General features: G+C 41.8%; 1 long non-coding RNA gene across 2 annotated transcripts in view; it reads right to left on the bottom strand.

Annotated features, from left to right (window-relative positions):
- Window positions 1-20,635, bottom strand: part of LOC141116920 (uncharacterized) — a 132,535-nt gene that overhangs the window by 17,628 nt on the left and 94,272 nt on the right. The window contains exons 2-5 of one of the 2 annotated variants that reach the window (XR_012237070.1): window positions 19,501-19,644; window positions 17,753-17,914; window positions 16,167-16,303; window positions 9,587-9,680 (exon numbers count right to left, since the gene is read on the bottom strand). This is a non-coding gene — a long non-coding RNA (uncharacterized lncRNA). The remainder of the gene's footprint in view (window positions 1-9,586; window positions 9,681-16,166; window positions 16,304-17,752; window positions 17,915-19,500; window positions 19,645-20,635) is intronic. The other variant, XR_012237076.1, reaches the window with a different exon arrangement.

Here is a 20,635-nt window from a genome sequence, read left to right as displayed (position 1 = left end):
ATGGTCTGAGCACTGACAGGCTGACTCCCCACCCCTTCAACCTCTGCAGCAATGCTAGCAGCACTCATACATCTATTTCCCAAAGATAACCTCTGGATATGACACTGAGCATGTGCACTCAACTTCTTTGGTAGATCATGGCAAGGCCTGTTCTGAGTGGAACCTGTCCTGTTAAATCACTGTATGGTTTTGGCCAGCATGCTGCAGCTCAGTTTTAGGGTCTTGGCAATCTTCTTATAGCCTAGGCCATCTTTATGTAGAGCAACAATTCTTTTTTTCAGATCCTCAGAGAGTTCTTTGCCATGAGGTGCCATCTTGAACTCCCAGTGACCAGTATGAGGGAGTGAGAGCAATAACACCAAATTTAACACACCTGCTCCCCATTCACACCTGAGACCTTGTAACACTAATGAGTCACATGACACCGGGGAGAGAAAATGGGCCCAATTTGGACATTTTCACTTAGGAGTGTACTCACTTTTGTTGCCAGTTGTTTAGACATTAATGGCTTTGTGCTGAGTTATTTTGAGGTGACAGCAAATGTATACTTTTATACAAGCTGTACATTCACTACTTTAGATTGTAGCAAAGTGTCATTTCTTCTGTGTTGTCACATGAAAAGATATAATAAAATATTTACAAAAATGTGAGGGGTGTACTATATATATATATATATATATATATATATATATATATATATATATATACACATTTGTTGCAGCTGACTCCTGCTTTAGAGGGGGGGGGGGGTCTTATAACAGCTGTGGAAGCCATTCTTTTATTTTTTTATTCTACACATACAGTGGCTGCCTTCAAGTCCCAGGGTGCTTTTTACAGGGCACTGATTAGAAGAGATTTAGAAGTGCCAAGGGTACACACTGCACCCCAGGGAGTAGAGAGAACCAAAGACATTCTATGTTGTCCCTGGGCTCCCTTCTGACCCAGTGGGCCCAATATTGGTACCGGAGGAATTTCTGTACCCCTAATGGAGGCCTTGGGTATAGGATAACTCAGTTTTGTGCATATTGCATTTTCTATTAATACCTTTTTTTGAAATGGCACAAGTTTATGTCTAAATGTTTATGCAGCCTCCACAGTTACAACCACCTTTAAAAAAGGCTGAGCACTTTTGGATGGAAGTGGTTAATGTTGGGTCAAAGTGGAGTTGGAATTCACTTCACCCAAGGTTGTTTGTTAATCACTGACAATCCCATGGTCTATGTCCATAAATATTTGACAGGTTTTTTTCCACCCGTACCTGCCTGTCTGTGCCCATCAGTATTGCCAGCCTGTTAAGTGTTTTATTCAGTGTTCTTCAATCTACCCTATGACAAAATGTTATTAAATACAGGTATATTTGGTTATAGTTTATTCATTGACCTTTTAAAATCCACTAAGCTTTATGCATTTATACTCTAAATTGTTTGATTTATTTTAATATTCCTATTATTGCCACGGAGGGGTATATTATTCTTTGTATTCTATTAGCTTGCTGTAAATCAGCAATAGATATGGATATATAAAAAGACAGACAGTAACTGCAGAAAGGCAAAGACTTGCTCTAAAATTAAGTATAATAAAAACAATAACAAAAATGTACTTATAGCCAGCAAATAGAATTACTGGGATGACTGAGCCAAGAAAATGCCAGGTATGAGGTTTCACTCTATTAGGTTAAAGTGGCCTCCCAGGAATTTCTAATAGTCTTTCCCTGAATCAACACAAATAATTAGACTTTATGAAACTTGCCTCTCATATCTTCAACGAGGACAGCAATATATATCTTACAGAGAAGAGTTTATTGTAAAAAGTGTAATAATCATAGCAGGTGGTATTGACACCCCAACCTGTTCTAAATGGTCTACCTGATTAACCATAATCCAAGTAACTTAGCCAAAAATAGGAGAATATTTTAGCCACTTATCCCAGATACAAATAAACAGATCTACCATTACCGTCAGTGAACCTACCTACCTACCGTAGGCTTTTCTGTCTATAAGGGAATGTTACCCTATATGTTTTGTATCACCTGATAATGTCAGGACCTCTGTAATGATACAGATAATCTGGGCCTTGACACAGGCTGAAAGAGCCTGTTCAAGGAGCTTTGGGCTTGTGTTGATTCATTTGCTTGTAAGTGCATTAAACCTGCATTTGGGATTGCATAGAGACACTTACGAGATTATACAGAGTTTACTGACATGTGCAATTGACCTGCAGTTGACTACCTTCTGACCTACTGTATATTTTACCTCCATCTAAGCTGTATTAACCTGCTTCACACTGGTTTTGCCATCCCATAGACTTGTATGTCCTGATGTGAAAAACGCCTGTTGAGCAGTCCATTAGGGAGGAATATTATAGATCTGATTTTTTAAGGTCTAGGGGATTTAGTGACAGAGCAGATATATCTTGGAGGTAGTAATGTGTAAACTATTCTTGAAGAATTTCCTATCAGAGAAGGACTGGAATCATAGCAGTGCTAAAGATTATGAAATGTAGGTCAGGTACTTTTTTCTTTATTTGTTTGCTGAGTGGATTCCACAAAAGCCCTCCTGTGCATACATGGGCATCATGTCTCTGAGATGTGATTGGCTGTAGCAGACCTTTTAAATATGTACCCAGGTCAAAAAAGAGATGGCATTTGGGAATTCAGAAAATAAATAAAAAACATGGTATAATATTCAAATTATGTCAGATTTCAAGCTTCGATGTGGAATGTAGGGTTGAAATGGATGAATCAGTAAAGCACATCTGAAATAATTCACTCATTTCTAATTACAAGATGGGTAAATGGTTTTATTATCATTCATGGTTACGTAAACTGACATTTTATGAGATTATCACAACAAAACACAGCTTGCGTACTAGGCTGTGTGATGCTGTATTAAGAGTAATTATAAAAAGATGTGAACTTTTCAGACCAAAAATTACATGTTACAAAGTGTACAGGGAGTCTTGGTTCCATCTTTTTGGGACAAGAAGCAATCTGTCTCTGTCTTCAGGCATGTAGATAGATGCTAGTTCTGGGTGCTCCACAGTGGGAGACTGGAACTGAACTAGGTTGGCTGTATAATATTATCAAAAAGTCTTGGAGATAAGGATGGAAGAGCAGGAAGCAGCCACCTTTGAGTCACCATAGGTTCCATATGAACCTGTGGTCTTGATGAGTTTAATGCACAGTATAGGCTCATTTTGTAGATTGGCACTTCTGGATTGGGTTGCTGTAGGACAACTCCAGGGACAACTTCCTATGGTGTTTGCAATTTTCCCTGCTGACCTGTGCCTTTATATTGGATTAGCACTCTGCCCCCAGGTTCAAGGTCAAAGTCAGATGCGTCCAACAATTCTTACTCCGCCCATGACTGGTTGTCAGGTCACCTGAGGCCAGGTGACAGATGCACACCATTGGGGTCAGGAGTGTACCGCTAAGGTAGTGAACCCTATGGCTGACTGCTGTGGATGGAAAAGCAGAGCGCGCTCATGGCCCACTGTCAGTCCTTCACACATGTCCAGTGACAGTCGGAAATGATCGGCGTGGCGGGGACAACTGTGACCACTGATCCCCCTGCATGGTTTTTCAACTGACAGCCGCGGGAGGGAGAGCGGGTGTTCACCAGAGCCTCTAGTGGTGAGGATGGACTGCGCTGCAACTGGCTCCAGTTCACTGCCCCCAGGGTCTCCCAGCTCACGCTCGCGGTAGGCTACTGGAGGATAGAGATAAGTCAGCAGTCCAAGACAACAGGCAACAAGTAGGCAGGGATAGTCAAAGAACACGCCAAAGGTCAGGATATGAAGCAGACAGAGACAGTCAAAAACAAGCCAAGGTCGGTAAACAGAATCAGACGTAGAGCATGGCAAGACAAACACAGGAATCCGAACACACACAATATTGCTTGGGCAAGGCAGGCTTGGACAGCACAGTGTTAAATAATGTATCCTGTAGAGGGTAAGGTGGAGCCACGCTGAGGGAAGATTACTTAACCATGCAGGTGTGAAAATGTAGGCCCTAAGGCTGATACACAGACCAGAGGTAAGCAGACAGACAGGGCATGAAAGTATTACTGCAGATTCATGACATTGGTCTTAAGCCACATGCACACTGCTGCTCCTAAACTCACATTTAGGAGCTTTGGATGTTTTGCCAAAACCCCTGCATTCTGTTCAATAAAAGCCTATGTGTCCATGCACATGTAGGCTTTTACCAGAGTTTAGAGGCAATCAAAGCTCCTCTCCTGAGCACAGAAGAATCATGTTCAGAAGAGGGGCTTTTTTAACATATAAAATGCCAAACATGTCTAAACGTGCCTAAGCACTAGACGCATATTAATTTTAATGGACAGAATAAGCTCTGGGCAATGAAATAAATAATTTCCCAAACACCAAATGCTGCTTAACTCGCCTAAACTGGTTTGAAAAAATACAGCTTAGGTGAGATTTTAAAGCTGATTTTCTCCTGTCAATAAACCAATGTGCATGAAACCTAAAACAAACTGTTATGCCGCGTACACACGATCGGATTTTCCGACAACAAATGTTGGATGAGAGCTTGTTGGCGGAAAGTCCGACCGTGTGTATGCTCCATCGAACATTTGTTGTTGGACTTTCCACCAACAAATGTTGGCTAGCAGGTTCTCAAATTTTGCGCCAAAAAATTTTTTTTGTCGGACTTTCTGATCGTGTGTAAACAAGTCCGTCGCACAAAAGTCCAGAATGCTCAGAATCAATGCTCACCAAACACAACATTAGCAGAAGCATACGTCTTGAGCGTCACTACGTTCGTAATTGTTGGCCAATATTTGTGTGACCGCGTGTATGCAAGACAAGTTGGAACCAACAACCTTAGAACAAAATTCCACGGTTTTGTTGTCGGAAAGTCCGATTGTGTGTACGGGGCATTAGAGTTTAGACAAGAGTTTTTCCACTCCTGAATCCAGGAAGTTGGAGTATGTTGAAGTTCTTCTGTGGGTACTTTGGCCCATAGGTCTGTGGGCCTTCTGAGATATGCTCAACATAACATGGTAGGTTGAGTGGATTGTCAAGGAATGTACTGTCAAAAAATGACTGTTCTCTTCACTGGTTCTCATCCTACTTATTCAACTGCACCTTTAGCGTTACTTACAATTCCACTCCCTTCTCTCCTCTCCCTTCATCTGTCGGAGTCCCCCAATGTTCTGTTCTTGGACCTCTCTTATTCTCCATTTACACCTCCTCCCTGGATCAGGTAATAGCCTCCCATGGCTTCCAATACCTGAAGACACCCAATTCTATCTCTCTACCCCTCAGCTCACTCCTTTAGTCTCCTCACATATTATTAATTTAATAACAGACATATCAGCCTGGATGTCACACTACTCCCTCAAACTCAATCTATTCAAAACTTAGCTCATGATTTTTCCTCCACCACATGCCTCTTTCCCTGATTTCTCTGTCAAAATCGATAGCACTACTATCAGCCCATCCTCGCATTCCAAAGTTCTCGGTGTAATCTTGGACTCTAAACTATCCTTTTGCCCCCACATCCAATCACTGTACAAATCTTGATGCCTCAACCTCAGGCAACATGTTCAGAATACGGCCCTTCCTAACCAATGACACCACAAAGCTCCTATTTCACTCCTTGGTCATCTCTTGCCTTGACTCCTGAAACTCCCTCCTTATGGGATTACCTTTACATAGCCTATCCCCCCTTCAGTCTATCATGAATGCTGCTGCCAGGCTCATCCACCTTACCAACCGTTCAGTGTCTGTTACCCCTCTCTGTCAATCCCTCCACTGGCTTCCACTCACCCAATGAATTAAATTCAGAATTCTAACAACAACTTACAAAGCCATCCACAACTCTGCCCCCAGCTACATCACTAACCTAGTCTCAAAATATCAACCTATTGTTCTTTTCATTCCTCCCAAGACCTCCTGCTCTCTAGTTCCCGTGTCACCACTTCCAATGCTCACCTCCAGGACTTTTCCAGAGCCTCTCCCATCCTCTGGAACTCTCTACCCCAATCTTTCCATCTATCTTCTACTTTATCTACGTTTAGGCAATCCCTGAGAACCCTTCTCTTCAGAGAAGCCTATCCTGCCTCCACCTAACAACTGTATATTTTTTTTATCAATCAGATCATCCCCCACAGACACAGTTATTACCTTTTGTATCACTTGACCCTCCCTCCTAGACGGTAAGCGCTAACGAGCAGGGCCCTCCTGTATTAAATTGTACTGTAACTGTACTGTCTGCCCTCATGTTGTAAATCGCTGTGCAAACTGTTGGCGCTATATAAATCCTGTATAATAATTATAATATTTCCAGACTACTTCCGTTAAGTAATGGGTACATTTTCTTTGCTTCCCTCTGAGCTAAGCCTCATCAGGGTATGGTTGAACCTCACGTGTGCCCATTGCCTTGTGGGTAGTACAGGGTGGTGTGCAACTTTTTAATGCGTAGTGAGTGGGACCACTGTTGGAAGAGCTGGAATTCAAAACAGGTCTGAATGTATCATCTGCAGACAGCCATATAGAAGGCAGAAGTGTTTACAAACCATCTGAGCCAGAGTTTTGGCGGTGTGGTCATGGGCAAGTTCTACCAATGTAAACTTGTTAACTAAAAGGTTATGGTTTCTGTCTTCTGACATCTCAAGTGTAATAGTAGATGATCAGTACTTCCAGTGGGACAGAAATGTGCCAAGTCAGAGGTGCATTACTGCTACTAACTCAGTGGGTGTTACAATACTTGGTGGTCACGGTCAGTCGTAGGAGTGTAATTATTTGCTCTCCTGCCCACTCTCAGTTCATTCTTGCTATGTAAAAACAACCATGAAACTCTCATGCCACATACACACACCGTTTTTTTCCATCAGAATAAACTCTGACTGTGTTTCCGATGGAGTTCTGAAACGGACTTGCCTACACACGATCACACCAAAGTCTGATCGTTTAGAACACAATGACATACGACGGGACTAGAAAAAGGAAGTTCAAAAGCCAGTAGCCAATAGCTGCCCTTGCGTCGTTTTTGGTCCATCGGAATAGCATACAGATGAACGGTTTTCCCGATAGAAATTGATTCCGTCGGAAAGATTTAAAACATGTTCTATTTCTAGGTCCGTCAGAATTTTCGAAAGAAAAAGTCAGATGAAGTCCACACACGATCGGAATATCTGATGGAATGATTCTGTCGGACCTTTTCTGCCGGAAAGTTCAGTCATGTGTACGCGGCATCAGAGTTCTATGTACCCCACCTTGGGGGCAATTGCATCTGCACCAGTTTAATCAGTGATATTCCAGGGGGCAGGTGGAGTGAATGAGTCTTGCTGTTACAGATTTTAGTACCATGACTACTGTTCTGGCAAAAAATGGAGCCACTTCTAGGACAAACATTCCATGACGGTGATGTCTTACATTTTATGATGAGAGCTCATATTTGTAGGGAGTATGAGTTTTTAATTGGGCAGTACCGCAACCTTTGTCCCACAGAAAACCCCTGAGGGTGACAGCTTTTCCCAGATGTCTACAGAACATACATCAAGGCCCTACAGTGCTTTCAGAGCATGTGGCAGTTTCTTGATTTCCTTAGGGGTGCCTAAGTGTGCAAGTCACCCCTTCCAGGGTCATGGACAGCCTATGAGAACACCTCTACTTGTTCAAAAGTTACCATACTGCTGCTAACTGAGTGAGCCAGATATTTGATAATTGGTGGTAGTATTTGCTCTCTTTCCCACTCTCAATTTATTCATGTTGACTACTGAATCATATTACTCACTCTTGCCACATACCAATGACCATAAATCTACCAGAGTACTATGTGCACCACCTTGGGGCAACACATCTGTGATTAGCACCAGTTCTTAGCACTGATGTCCTAGAGAGTAGGTGAAGTGGAAGAGTCTTGGTGTTACAGATTCTAACTAGTACTATGCCTTGCTGAACCACTGTGAGAGTCCTGGCCCACTTTTAGGGTAAGAGTTATTATTATTATTATTACTACAGGTACTTATATAGCGCCATCAATTTATGCAGCGTTTTACATATATATATATATGTTGAACATTCACATCAATCCCTGCCCTAAAGGAGCTTACAATCTAAGATCCCTAACTCACATAGTAGGTCAATTTTAGACAGGATCCAATTAACCTACCAGCATGTCTTTGAAGTGTGAGAGGAAACTGGAGTACCCTAAGGAATCCCACACAGGCACAGAGAGAACACAAAAAATCCAGGCAGGTAGTGTTGTGGTTGGGATTCAAACTGACAATCCTATTGCTGCTAGATGGAAGTGCTAACCATTAGCCACTGTGCTGCCGTGGAGGGACTTCTTCTGGGTGCAGATACTTGTCCACCTACTGCACCTTTGGCTTATTGGGTGTGGCCTCTCTGAGCTCCTGAGGGAGGGAAGCTGAGGAATTTATACTACCTGTGTGTTTCAGAGAAACCTAGGGGGTGTGGGAAACTAAATTAAAGGGGCCTATGCACAGGCATTGTACTACATTAGTGATATGGTCTTAATGGCTACATTCTATAGACATTGAGGATAACACAAGACAATAATATTCTGATTTGCAATATGTGCTTTCCCCTGTGGTAGGCACACTTAGCTTGCACACTTAACACGTCTATGTATTGTAAATGTTACAATAAAAATATTTTATTCCTATCTACACACATTATATATATTTGAGCTGCAGGATGAATTTTGACATGTTGCAAACTGAAAACAATGTCTGATATACTTATTCTCCTCAGATCTATGTTACTCAGAGCAGACAGAATGCATAATGTTTTAAATATTTGGTTTGTATTTTTATGTAAGTACATCAAAGAAAGCAAGAATGCCACATAATTCTTAATTTTGCAGGACTACTCAAACTTGTCTGCACCCAAGGAACAATACAGTAAAAACTAATCTTATTATTAAAAACACATTGACATCAAATAAAGGTCTGCTACTTCTTATGGCGCTATGGTTTTCCCTGGCAAAAAAATGAACAGGTTTCAAATTATTTTCATTGTCAAAGAAAACAAAATCCTGAATTTAAGTGGCTAGAGGCTACAGTTGAGAGGAATATATTCTGCGATTGCTGTGTGCCTAAAGGCAGTGCTTTATTGCCAAGTGCAGAGAATTTAAATTTAATATAGTACTTGGCCTGGTGCCTTTAGTGGGATTTAAAAGAAACTTTTCAATGTTTTACTTCACCCAGGGGAATAGACAAAAGTGTTTGTGGCCTTCCTGCTCCAGGATTCCTGGCCTGTAATCTCTTGATGGTTATTTCTCTGCATCAGGTAAAGTGTAAATCTGTTTTGTATTCTACCTTTGTCATTAAAAATATATTAGAAAGAGTAGCAAAAAAACCCTCTTTCAGCAAATATGCAAAAGTGTCATCTGCAATGCTACAATCAGAGTCACCATTAGAAATGTATGCGGCCTGTACATCATGTGGATGGATAGGTGTGTGTATCGCTTACCTGAGATGGCACCAGGATCCAGAAGGAAAGCCAGCAGAGGCAGTGTGATGCTTTTGGCAATGTTCTGTTGGGAAACCTTAGGTTGTACCATTCATGTGGATGTTACTGGACAAGTACCACCTACCTAAATATTGATTCTGGCCAAGTGCATCCCTTCGTGGAAACTCTATTCCCTGATGGAAGTGGCATTTTTCAGCAGGATAATGTGCCCTGCCACACTGCAAAAATGGTTTAAGAATGGTTTGAGGAATACAATATGCTTCGAGAAGTCAAGGATGTTTGGGCAGCAAAATACTTAATATTAGGTGGGTAGTCATAAAGTGATGGCTGATTGGTGTGTGTATATACATTATGTATAAATATATATACAGACAGTCCCCAAGTTATATACATCCGACTTACATAAAACTCATACTTACAAATGGAGGGAGACAACAGAAAGTGAGAGGAAGTCTACCCCCAGGAAGGGAAATTCACTGCTGTTATCATGGGAAAAAGGTGTAAACACTGATGCTTTATCACCAATGCTTGTTTTCACAACAACTCAACATTTTCTAAATCCAATTGTCACAGGGACAGTGAGGTGAAATCTTCTGAACAGAGGCACAGACAGCAAAACAAACATTAAAAGGGTGTTAACCCTTCCCTATGCTATCCAAAACTTAAAATAAATTTTTTTGGCTGGAGGTACACTTGACTACTTAAGCTATTTAAGATGTTTATGACCAGGCCGTGTTTTGCTATTCGGCACTATGCTATTTTACCTGGTAATTGCTCGGTCATGCAATACTGTACTCAAAATAAATATATATAATTTTTTTCCCACAAATAGAGCTTTCTTTTGGTGGTATTTGATCACCACTGGGTTTTTTATTTTTTGCGTTATAAATTAAAAAAGAGCATAAATGTTGAAAAATAACAATATGTTTTACTTGTTACAAAACATATCCAATAAAAAAAAATTTAAAAGTCACATTTGTTTACACATTTAGGTAAAAATGTATTCTGCTACATGTCTGCTAAATGTATTCTGCTACATTCACCTGTGTATGTATAGTGATTGGTTTGCGTGAAAGTTCCAGCGTCTACAAACTATGGGATATATATGAAATCAATAAATTACAGCGCTCACAATAGTGCAAAAGATACCAGATATAAATCATTTAATGTAAAGAATCATTCAATATAAACTCAGCGGAATTGTGTTATTAAGTATTGCAGAAATGTCCCATTAAAAGTGCACTATCGCAAAATTAGCAAATAAAATCATCCAAAATGTAAACAAAATTGAAAATATTACATACTGCAAAGACATCCCATTAAACGTACTCTTTGTGCTCTAATCTTCTGAAAGTGCTAAGTGCTCCAAACTTCCACTCTGTGGTGTGTCACACACCCCTCCTGTGTCCCCAATCACCAGATGTAATGGACCCTTAGCTTTTCAGTCTAGTGGTCCTAAGAGCTGGAATCTGGCTAGGAAACAAGATTTGAAGCGTGTAACTAAGTGAAACATGTAAGCATAGCATGATGCTATCATGGTATTGGTGATGAGGACACGGTGACCCCCATTCAAATGCTTTTTTGACCCCCCCTCTACCTTCCTCGGGCCGCCACTATTCACTTGAAAGTGGAATCTGCTGTAACCATCACCAGCGGCACGGTTTTGGTCCATCACCCGCAGTGAACTCCTGCTCAGTTTGGGGATCCCCCCCTCCCCCCCTCCCCATCCCGGACACGGATAACTACATCAACTCCTGACGGAGGAAACTACCTTCATCTTGCACTCCGGATCTGAGCTCCCCCGCACATGCCGGGACGATGGATGATGAACTACAAACATCAAGACCAGCTGCCTAGGCTGTAATCAGCCAGATACATGAAGAAACGATGAGCTGTATTGTATCTCTATTACCTTTGCAAGGAATCATTTCCAGCACATCCAGCCAGTCACCTATGATAAATCTTCATGTTACTTATCTGATACTAGCCTTTGATCTTCAGCTACAGTGTATACCTGATGGTTACACTATTGATATTGTCACATAGTATATATAGCGCCTAAGACCGGGGAAACTTTCACACTGCACTAGCATTCGGAACTTTAAAATGCCTTCTTGTTCCATGAATATCCTTAATGAACACTTCAAAATTTCCTACGGAAAGTAACTCCTTTCATCCACATAATTTACTAGTGATTTTCAGTGCCTTTAGGATATCACTTTCCAATCGGCAATTAAGATTGGCTCTAGATTGGCGGTGTATGTGTGTCTGTGAGGGATATGTATGGTGCGATCTTTAATTGGTGGCCACCTGTGTCTTATTAAGACTCTATGTCTTTTTTAACTATGTGTTGGAGATATTTGTAGATTTTTCACGATTTTTGTAACGGTTAAATTAATTGGATTATCAATAAATGATCAATAGCTTTTCAGCGGTTTGTCCTTTATGAAGAATTGCTTTGGATTCTTTCCAGATTTTTTTATGCTCATATGCTATATTCAGAGGACAACTACACCTAAGGATCCTTAGTAGATTTATTAGGATACTCATTAGGTTGACGGTGGAACCGGATCCTTTTAAATGGGTGAGGGCGCTTTTGAGGCTCCATTTTTTTCACCTGAGGATACCGGAGTCTATTGAGGATGAGCCCCAGTTCCCTTCCTTTTTCTTTGTTATATGATGGGACTTGTAGTTTTGCAACAGCTGGAGGTCCGCTAATTGCGTATCCCTGCCATATAGTGTAGTATGTTGAACCCAGTAGCGGTTGGTGATATATTTTTTTTGGGGGGGGGCAGCAAACAATGCACTCACAGCCACCCCCGTCGGTTGGGTCACCAGCACCCCCCCTCTGGTCGGTCGGTCATTAGCCCCGCACTTACCTCAACTAGGTCGCGGGCAGCGCTTCCTCTGGGCGGCAGTTTCCCCTGCATCTCCTTCTCCTTGGCATCATGGCGGCTTCCGCTGTGTGTCTCCCCCCTCCTCCCCCTAGGCGGCCAATAGGATCGCTTCTCCTCTCGGCCAAATGGGTGACGGGTCTCAGGACCCACTTCCTGATTGGCCAAGAGGAGAATCAGGAAGACTTTAGCAAATATTAACTCGCTATTGTCACACAACTTGGTGGGCTCGGGGTGCAGTGCTCTGCGTCCCGAGCCCACCCTTTTTTGAAGCCAATAATAGCCTCCGGCTTTAATCATGTGCTCTTAAAAAAAAAGCCCATTGGAATCCATGTGTCCGTCACCCTGCATGTAGATTAGGGGCCGGGCGCATGGATTAGGGGGGTGGCACCTGTATATTTGTCAGCCCCACTTACACACACTCTATATATGTCAGCCCCCTCACACACCTGTATATATGATAGCCCCCCCATACACACACACATCTGTATATATGTCAGCCCCCCTCACACCTGTATAAATGTCTTCCCCCCTCGCACCAGTATATATGTCAGCCCCACACACACACACACACCTGTATATATGTCAGTCCCACTACACAAATGTATATATGTCAGCCCCCCCCCACACACCTGTATATATGTCAGCCCCCCCACACCTGTATATATGTCAGCCCTCCTCACACACCTGTATATATGTCAGCCCCCCCACACACCTGTATATATGTCAGCTCCCCCACACACCTGTATATATGTCAGCTCCCCCACACACCTGTATATATGATAGCCCCCCCCACACACACACCTGTATATATGTCAGCCCCTCTCACACCTGTATAAATGTCAGCCCCCCTCACACTCCAGTATATATGTCAGTCCCCCTCACACCTGTATATATGTCAGTCCCACTACACAAATATATATATGTCAGCCCCCCCACACACACACCTCTATATATGTCAGCCCCCCCACACCTGTATATATGTCAGCCCTCCTCACACACCTGTATATATGTCAGTCCCCCCACACACCTGTATATATATGTATATATGTCAGCCCCCCACACCTGTATATATGTCAGCCCCCCTCACACCTGTATATATGTCAGTCCCCCCCACACACCTGTATATATGTCAGTCCCCCCTCACACCTGTATATATGTCAGTCCCCCCCACACACCTGTATATATGTCAGCCCCCCTCACCCTGTATAGATGTCAGCCCCCCACACACCTGTATAAATGCCAGCCCCTCCCCACACATGCACACACCTGTAGACAGTGGCAGCTGGTGCTCAAAAATTTTCTGGGGGCGCAAACAAACTGAAAAATTCAGAAAATAAAGCATCAATTGCAGCTTCACTGTGCCCATCAAACGCAGCCACTGTGCCCATCAGTTGCAGCCACTCTGTCATCAAACGCTGCCACTGTGCCCCATCAAATGCAGCCACTGTGTCCATCAAATACAGCCACTGTGTCATCAAATGTAGCCACTGTGCCCATCAATTGCAGCCATTGTGCTATCAAACGCAGCCACTGTGCCCCATCAAATGCAGCCACCGTGTCCATCAAACACAACCACTGCGTCATCAAACGCAGCCACTGTTTCCATCAATTGCAGCCACTGTGCCCATCAAATTCAGCCACTGTGCCCATCAATTGCAGCTACTGTGCCCATCAAATGCAGCCACTGTGCCCACCAAATGCAGCCACTGTGCCCATCAATTGCAGCCACTGTGCCATCAAACGCAGCCACTGTGCCCATCAATTGCAGCCACTGTGCCCATCAAATGCAGCCACTGTGCCTATAAAATGCTGCCACTGTGCCATCAAATGCTGCCACTGTGCCATCAAATGCTGCCATTGTGCCATCAAATGCTTCCACTGTGCCCATCAAATGCTGCCACTGTGCCATCAATTGCTGCACTGTGCCCATCAAATCCTGCCACTGTGCCCATCAAACGCTGCCACTGTGCCATCAAATTCCAACACTGTGCCCATCAAATGCTGCCACTGTGCCCATCAAATACCGCCACTGTGCCCATCAAATGCAGCCACTGTGCCCATCAAATGCAGCCACTGTGCCCATCAAATGCAGCCACTGTGCCCATTTAAAAGTTAACACTGTGACCCCCCACCTGCTCGCTGTCTGCCTGGCACTTACTCTATCTCGGTAGAGCAACGGGTGACTATTGCGAGCTGTGTCCTCCATGCATCTCCTCTCCTCCTCCAATCACAGCGCCTGTTGCTTTAGCCAATCAGGTGACGGGTAACAAACCCATGCTTCCTGATTGGCGGAGAGGTGGTTCAGTGTTAGAAAAGCGTATATTCATTCACTGTTCTAACACACCTGGGTGAACTGCGAGCGCAATACTCTCGCAGTTCACCAATTTTTGAAGCCTATCAGAGCCTATGGCTCTAATCAGGTGCTTCAAAAATACACGTAATTCAGGTGCCCGGCATCCGAAAAGGGGCTGGACGCCTGAATAGGGGGTGGCTACAGCGGCCATGGATAGATTCATGCAATGCAATGCATGAACCTATCCATGATACATAGAGGTGGGTGACTGGAGAGAGGGGGGCACCCAAGCACCCTTAAGGGGCGCACCGCCACTGCCTGTATATATGCCATCCCTCCACACACACCTGTATATATATGTCAGCCCCACACATACACAAATCTGTAAACACACAAGGCTCTGGCCCCTCCCTGTACACAAACAGCCCCCCTCCCTTTCCTTCATAGCCCCTACTTGTAAAGAATTTCTTTCTACCTGGTCCCAGCTCGTTTGCACAAAGCTGACTTGTTGCTGACACAGAAAAGCCCAGTACAAGAGGGGTGCACATGCACATAGTAGCCAGAGGTGGCAGTAAAGAGCTCGATGTCTGAGCTCAATGCCACAGAGAGCACACGCTATGAAATTGTATCTGTAATGCACAGCACGGCTCCCCTTCACCCGTCCTGCCTTCTTCTAGCCCGGGTGGGCCCCTCAGGCCCACCAGGGCCCCTTACAGGTGCAACGGCTGTACCCCCCCTGATGGCGGCCCTGCCTGAGAGGCATTACCCGGAATGATGCTGTCTATTGATCACTAATCCTCTCTGTCTTGCTTAAAAGCCTGGTGCTGGTATCTTTCAGTGCTCAGCTATCAGCAAAACTACGCAATTGTTGAAATGGAGAGGTGAGCATATACAAGGGGTTAGTTTGGGGATATTCTAATGCACTTTATGGGTTAGTTTAGACAAGTATTAGGATCAGTTATTATAGTGTAGGTTTGATTAGGTATTAAGTCACCTTTAGGAGTTAGGACTAAAGTAGGTCCTAAGGAGTTAGGACCAAAGTAGGTTAGGTTAGGAAATAGGTTTGGTCTAAGGACCAAAGTAATGTAAAAGGGTACCCCGCGCTGCCTGAACTAGTGGTAGCAGCTGACACAACAAACAGATAATTTTGTTAAAATAACAGAAGTGTAGCACTAAAATGTTTGGGTTGGTTAACATGACCCAACCATTGCCATTGAAAAGTGAATCACAAAATCTCAGTGAATCGAATTATATAACTCTACAAACCATAATGACTAATGAAATAAACAGAAAATCATAAAACATACAACATGTGATATGTGCCGTGTGAATTACTAGAAACTATATACAAAAAAGATCATATATAAAATATAAGTCTGTGAAAAGTCTTTAAAGTCCACAGTGTGTAGTAAAGAAATTGAAGATCCTATTCACCGCATTGGCATCCAATATAGTGGATGAAAACTGAAGACACCAGTGCAGTAAAGCCACCACCAAGGCAGATGTAAGCTTACCGGATGGTTTGAACTCAAAAGAACATACGTTCTATGAGTCAAACAGGCTTATGTTATCGACCGACAACCAGGATGGAATGTTGGGGATCCTCTGTGATTGGAACCCAGGACGTCCCGAAACTTTATAAGAAATCGGTCTGCAATGACACAAACACATGACCTTCAGACCGAAAGACCAAGTAGCAACCTGCTTAGTGCATCCATGTGAGAGCTAACAAACTCATTGACTATTTATACACAGACACTTATTGGGATTTAAAAAGCTACAAATGTGAGAAGTTAACCTTTAATAGGCATTTTAACCTGTGCGTGCCACCTTCTGTGTCTGTACCAAGGCCAAACACTCCAGAGTATGTAAACTTTTTATCAGGGCTATTTGGGTGATTTCTGTTATCAGTATGATTTAAAAAGTATCCAAAAAAATAAGGGATATTAAATGGCTTCATATGATCACTATTCTTAAATAAAAGACAGTTTTTTGGCATGATCAGTCATATTTTTAATATAAATGCCCAAATTTCACAATTTCTGCCAGAAGGTAAACCCTATTGATGGCTGATGACTCATTGGGTGTTAAGGGTGCGGCGGCCCGCTCCTTAACAACCAGCTATACACAGTTAGTTAAAGAGAAATAAAAAGCAAAACGCATGAAAAGCGCATGCAAAAATGCATCAACAATGCATGTTCAAAAGGAAAAAGCAAAACGTGTCTGAAAACAGGCAATAAAAAACTCAGGAAAAAAATGCACCAAAGCACCTTGTCTCCATGCTGATAGGGACCAGGGCCTCTTTCCTACAACCCTGGCCGGTGGTTGTGGGGGTCTGCGGGCGGGGGGCTTATCAGAATCTGGAAGCCCCTTTAAGAAGATACAGTAGATACCCATCCGTAACTAACAGATCATTAGTCTTCTATTGTGGACAGCCTTAAAGAGACATCTTCATGTGCACCATCTTACAGAAGGGCATCAACAACTGCCAGCTAACCTTGGCAGTTAGATGCCAGGTACTTTAGCCACCACCAGGGGTACTCCTTTGCCAGTAGTAAATATACCCACCTGCATGTGTAGAGTACACCCAGGAACATTATTTGAGTAGCTATTGCTTAAGGATTAAAGTAAGGTTTCCTATATGCCATTCATGCTTTCACGGTTGGGGCTATTCTTACAGGTATTGTGTAGATTAGTGTAATAGTGCTTAGTCTTATTGTGGTGCAAGTTAATGGTTGTACGTGAGGCTAACCTGCACGCCAGTTAAACTAACATATTATGTTGTCATGTTTATTTGTTCTATGCATTATTAATCCTCAAGTTGCTTGTGGTCAGCTTTCTGTGTAATATTATAGAGCAATAGAATATTAATGCTTAAGCTACACAGCTGTGAGTGGCCTTCAACCTATAACCAAGTGTGCCAGTGGGGACCGAGCAGCGTTAAGAGTCGAGAACAGAGGACCCAACAAACCAAGTAGCTCCTCCAGAGGTACTGCTACAGTATTGTTGCACCATTTGTATTTGGTTTGTGCTTCAGGTTAGTACATACAAATATCTGCATGTATTTGTGAAATTTCACAGTTTTAAAAATGACAGTTACCATATCCTTATGACGATTTTTTCGTTTCTTTATTTCTACTTTTGCTATGTTTGGAAAATGTTAGATTATGCTTGCGTGCTTGTTACTTCTGGAGTCCTAGACAAGCGGCATTCCCAGGCATGTACTATGATGAGATTGTTCCACTGGTGATTTTGAATCCAGCTTGAAAGGAAGGAAATAAAACAGATGTGTTTTAGCAGCCATATAAAGAAAAAACAGTTTGGATCATAAGCATAGCTTTCTCAGATAGTATAAGTATTTTCAGGATAAAATGGTAAACGTTATTTTAAAAGGAAGTATACAGAATAAAGGTCAGTGATAAGACCGTAATATATTGAATTGCTCCTTTACAGATGGTAATTAAAGAGTGGAATTATCAGTTATGAACTAGCCTGAATTCCACCAAACATTTTCCATGATCTAGCTACATTATCATTTGTTGCTGTCCTTGTGGCTAAAGGGGAATTAAATAATCAACTATATTTTTGCAATTCTTTTTTATTTAATATTTTAGCAAATGCCTTGTCATTAGCTAATACATAGAAATTTTGCTGACCAATCAGCTTATATAATAACCTAAAAAAATATCACAATGTAAAGTGCAATTTCATAACTGAAAGCAATCCACCAACAACATGACTATGTAAAATATCTATGCTATGGGTTGTAAGCTTGACTCACATTGATGCAATCTATTGCGTTGTATTACTACACTTTGCCATTATAAAAAGGCTGCTAACACCAAAATGAACAGAAAAATGCACTTGACCTTTTTTTACAATGCAGTACATCACACTGTGTGGTATGATATGTGTATATGATATGTGCATTGGCCTCTACTGTAAAATGCGTTGGGATAGCATTGACACAATATGATATCACAGTGGTGTAGTGGGTAGCACTCTCACCTAGCAGTAAGAAGGGTTGCTGGTTCGAATCCCAACCACGACACTACCTGCCTGGAGTTTGCATGTTCTCCCTGTGCCTGCGTGGGTTTCCTCTGGGTACTCCGGTTTCCTCCCACACTCCAAAGACATGCTGGTAGGTTAATTGGATCCTGTCTAAATTGGCCCTAGTATGTATGAATGTGAGTTAGGGACCTTAGATTGTAAGCTCCTTGAGGGTGTAGGGACTGATGTGAACGTATAATGTATATGTAAAGCGCTGCGTAAATTGACGGAGCTATATAAGTACCTGAAATAAATAATAAATAAATAAATAATACCACAATTCATTACAGTTGACCAGATGCGTTCCTGGATTTATTACTGTGTGGTACTTGGATCATGACCATGGTTTTGTCCTAACAGATTTTTCATATGCAATGCTGCAATAGGTTACAGGAAAATCTTTAACCATAGCAGACAATTAAATGAATTTGGGACCCAGAAGCACAGAGAGCCCTAGACTGTCTGACTTCACAGTAATGCAGGTAGCAATAGTGTTTGCAAAATACACTTGGAGAAAATGAATGTATTTATAGTTCGGGACTGTGCTAAAAAATGCTAGTATTTAATATTACTGAAGTTGACTTTGAGAGGACTAAAAGGGGTCCTTAAATTTTTTGCTATGGATCCCCATTATTTAGTGTGGATATCAGGGGAAAACACAGATCAACGTCTCCTTTATTCCAGCCAAAAAATAAATGAATAGAACACAAAAATGGCCTAACTTCAGCAAAAAGACAAGACAGCACACAAGTCCAAAAAAATATTGCACAGCTCTGTGCTTAGCCAGCTGTTTCTCACCTCACAGTGGCTGTCAACATGATCCTCCTACTTCCAAATAGTAACAGCATTCCTCTTCTTTGTCCTCTGTTCACTTATGGGGTCTTTGAGAAAAGTAGTCAGAAAAGGGGGTCTTCTGGTGCACTTTCTTAGGCCTTTTTAGCACTGTACACAAAAATAAAAATAAAAACCTAAACAGCTAAATAGGACTTTATATGAGAGTGCAAGGCATGTAACGCCAGGCACCTCCATCCCTAATAATTTGAAAAAAGGGAAAGAGGGTGGGACTTTGTATGAAACATGCATCCCTGGAGATATCACGATACAAATGAAAGTGGACAATACTGGGTATACTAAAGCCATGAACATCAATAACATTGTAAAACAGGTATTTAGCAATCACTGATTTATTATATAAAGTATATGGCAATAATAGTATTCACAAGGTAAAATAACGACATAACGACATAATAAGTTCATAATGTAAACCATAATAAAAACCAAATACAATTAGGATATATAAAATATAACAGTGATATTGATAGCATAAAGTTACACTTAATAGTTACACTTTTTACCAGGGAGACACGCTTCAATGAAAGTGGTTTTTCTACCATATGTACAATATGAACTTACTATGTCACTAGTGGATTATGCTATCAATATCACTGTTATATTTTATATATCCTAATTGTATTTGGTTTTTATTATGGTTTACATTATGAACTTATTATGTTGTTGAACAAAGGAGTGGAAAGGGTGGGACTTTATATGCGAATGGGGGGCCGTATAGATCCCATCCTCCATCCCGTTTGTTATAACAGAAAAGTAATGGGGGGGCGGGACTTTGAGTGAAGCACACGGATGCAGTAAAGAAATGAATTAAAGAATGGTTTGTTTATTGAGTAATTTTTTTAGGACATAGATTGGGAGTTCATTGTGTGTAGTGATACATTGTATTCAAAGTAAATCATCACATATAAATACATTATCCAACCGGATTCTAAAACAGTATTTTACAGAAACACAGGTCACATAATAACATGATTAATTGTATTGTAAAAATACTCATTAAAGTAGCTAGCGCATTAAGGGGTCAATGAAAATTTAGTAGAGGTAAGGTAAGTAGGAAAAATAATATTGAGAACAAGCATTT

The sequence above is a fragment of the Aquarana catesbeiana genome, linkage group LG01 (genome assembly GCF_042186555.1).
Source record: "Aquarana catesbeiana isolate 2022-GZ linkage group LG01, ASM4218655v1, whole genome shotgun sequence".
NCBI lineage: Eukaryota > Metazoa > Chordata > Amphibia > Anura > Ranidae > Aquarana > Aquarana catesbeiana.
The sequence above is the reverse complement of the archived record's forward strand: the minus strand, read 5'-3'. Positions and strand labels throughout refer to the sequence as shown.